Raw genomic sequence first — 3,651 nt, 5'->3', positions numbered from 1 at the left:
CAGCTAAGGGTTTAGCCCAATTCATCACCATGCCCAAGCCATCTATCTGTAGCCATCACTTCCTCTCCTCATCACCACCTTTTTACCTGCATGTTGTTTATGAACTACAAGGAATCTGGAACCATTGGGAATTTTTTCCTGTACTGATACTCCACTTTTGGTTTCATGCCCAGATGAATAATTCCTGATTGGCACTTCACAGCCACATCAAAAGAATCCTCTGCTAAGTCAGCCTGCACACAGAAGGGAGCATACCAAATTAATGATAGCAACTCAACTGGAGCAACACCTAATCAAAGCATATTAACCCTGGTCCCCACTTAATTCTGACCTGATGCTTCTACACGGCACCTGCATGCGGATGCATTTAACCAAGAACATCACCGTGCTGATTTCAGTATGAACAGCAGGGAATAAATGAGGATAACACATGCAGAGGAAATTAGAGGCTGATCTCAAAGCCTTGTGGGAGATGCAGAAATCTAAAAACAAGGGCTAACCACAAACTGCCTGTACATCTCTTACACAAGTCAAGTGCCTTGTTCCACTCTATGGCACTTGTCCTCCAAATACTGAATCGATGGTCCCAGAAAACTGATGTTAAGGCCACCAATCAAGTATGTCTGCACTCAGCAGCCAAGTTGGACTTGAATACACCAAGTACAGGTCACTCAGTGTTCTGGGAGGCATGAAGTGATCACAGATTCTTCTCACTCAAGAGCATATGGACAGATACCCATCTATGCCAGAGAAGAAGTGTGTAAAAAAATGAGTATGACCTCAGGATTGTCTCTAAGGTCTAAAATCTGAAATAAAAGCCCATTCTGTTTAAGTCTATCAATGAGAGATTTCAACAGAAAACAAAAAAACCCAAGTCAAACACTTTATCAAGCTGCCAGTTGGTGCTATAGTGCTATCAAATAAATGTGGGTGTAGCTTCACAGAGGAAAGCTGGATAGCAAAAGGTGGGGATTATTCAGTGCATTTTTGTTAATTTGTTTTTAACCAACATAATGCTTGTGCAGATATTAAATGCTGGACACTTTGTACAGAACTGCTCAGGCTACAGCCTAGAAGAGAATGGTCTGTATGTTTTGTTGTTTGTTTTTTTATTTATTATGTTGTTGGATGCCAATATATATATATATTTAATATATTTATATATATATATTTTAATCAACTATTTCTACAAACTTAGAAACTTATAGTACTCCTCACACTATGCCCTCACTAGGCAGTCTTACCTTCTAACACTATTTCCTATTTTGAAGGTGGGCAGGGTGAGGCAGAAGTCTCTGCTGCTTACCCCTTTCCCTCACAACAAGCTCTGAGAAAAACAAAAAAAAACAACAAAAAACCACTCCCCATAAAGAACTTAGCCATAAAGCCAACTGGAATGTCTAGAATTCATCATGATGCATCTGTACCCTTCCTATCATGTTTGTCCCTAATTTTATACCATAATTGATTCATGCAGCCACGTGTAACCACAAAAAGAGCAGCTGCCCAAGTGTATGAGAATGTCTTAGATCCAAGTCCCATGACACAGAGCTGTGGCAGGAGACACATGTGATAGTCAGTCTTCAGGCCCTGTTTCTACTGGGCAGATGGTAAAGGCTAAGCTTCTGCTTGTTGGAAAACAACCTCCTTCCACACTCCAACTCCAGGTCAGATTTTTTTTCTTGAATAAAAAAATCCAAGTGTTCAGTGAAAGATGCCTGGAAGGCTGTTTCAGTCAATACCAATGTGTACAGTAGCTGATACCAAAAGAACAGAACATGAGGAATACCAGAGAAAATAAAGGTAGCTAATTTTAAAGGGTTGGATTAGGGACTAAAGATATATACATGAGAGATTTAATTTATAGCAGGATCTTTTTATTTACTTATTTTTTTTTAAAGCAACACTAGCATTTAAAAAACAAAGTTACACAAGTACATTATGGGATGGTCAACTGAGAGCAGGTATCTGATGCAAATAACATCATGAGACATACTTGCAAGGGAATATTTGTGAAGTAGATGTCCATCAGTGACCAACTGCTGACATGTAAATGAGCAAATGTTGGCAAGATTAAGGTATACTAAAAAAAAAAAAATACTGAGTTAAGGCTGTTCTTTAACACCTTGGAGGTCATGGGGGCCATCTGTGCTCAAAAAATTGCATCTGATAAACCCTTAAAAGTACAACTAAGATCTCAACTAGACCAAATTTATGGCCCTCAGAGTAAGTTGCGTAACCCTCCATGTTCCACCACTGATGCCAATCTCCTGCTTTTCTGTCCCCATACACCCATTTTTCATATGTTAAGACAACAGTCATCTTGAATGTTTTCATGGTAAGACTGTTGAGGGAGGAGCCTGCTGCAAGTCAGCTTAAATTTGGTTCAGTGCACTTGGGTAACTAAGGCACAAAATATTTGCTTACTTCATGCACAACCTAATTATTATATAAAGCCAAACAAAACTTTTAGCATTTTGATAGCAAGACTGCCCTTAGAGCTCATCTGTCTTATGCAGCACAAACTGAAAGGTCACAGTTTTAGGTAAAAACACAGCTTCTTCCTCACCTGCAGAATCAAATGGGTGAATGTGTTTTTTTGTTCTGTGGTTGTGGTTTTTTTTTTCTTATTAAGAAAAAAAAAGGCAATTTTTCTTCAGAGAACTGAAAAACCGTGGTTACAGCAGCTCTCTAGGCTGCTACTCATATGTAAGTAATATAGGTAACTAGATATGAGAACATCACGCCTGAAAGATGGGAGTTGAGAGACGTTACAATTCTTCCCTATCAGTGGATGAGATTGATTAAATGCTCTTTCTAGTTATAACCCTCATTCAGTTGCCCTCTTACCAGTATTTCCCAGGACGTAAGCTATCTACCAGAGATGCTTACCCCAAATGTCATTCTCAGCATGGTATAACCATGCATAGAAATGGCCTAAAGCTCCATGTTGTGGAGTTCACAGCTGGCAGAGCTGTGGGGTAGTCGTTTTTTGAAACACAGCCAGCTACAGCAATTCCCCATGCAAACAGCAGAGCAGACACTATACTAATAGGAAAGTCTAGAGTTTCTGAGCAAAACAACACAGCAGTTCAGCATTACCTATGAGAAGAAAGCATAGATTTAACTAAAAGTTATATGCTAGTTTCTTCCAGATAGCACCGTTGAAGCACATGGCATGCTCCCTAAAGCCTCTTTAGGTCAACTCTACTAGAGGAGGTCACCACAGTAGCTCACAGCCTGTCCATACAACCCTAATAAATCCTCATTGCTAAATGCAGAGGATTGAAATAGGTGCCCTTTGGTCATTCTGAAGACTGACAAGATAGTAGATGCAAGCAGCCTGGAAACCACCACTCAAGACAATCTAGTGGTTTTCACATTCCTTCAAGAAACAGCTCTGTGCAGAACTGGAACTAACACAGACAGAAGTAGAAGCTTTTCTGGAGATCAGCTGCAGACCACACGCTACTGTTCGCAGGACAGCTTGTAATAAATTCCCTGGCAGCCCACAGCACAGGAGGAACATAGAAGTACAATACGCTGTGGAAAATACTGAGGTCTACCTGTTCCCATGTTTAGCAAGAAAAGAAAGGGGACCACAAGAATGGCTTGCTCACCATCAAGAATTGCCCATTGCCCGTCTATTTC

The sequence above is a fragment of the Meleagris gallopavo genome, chromosome 7 (genome assembly GCF_000146605.3).
Source record: "Meleagris gallopavo isolate NT-WF06-2002-E0010 breed Aviagen turkey brand Nicholas breeding stock chromosome 7, Turkey_5.1, whole genome shotgun sequence".
Taxonomy (NCBI): domain Eukaryota; kingdom Metazoa; phylum Chordata; class Aves; order Galliformes; family Phasianidae; genus Meleagris; species Meleagris gallopavo.
Note: the sequence above shows the minus strand (reverse complement) of the source record.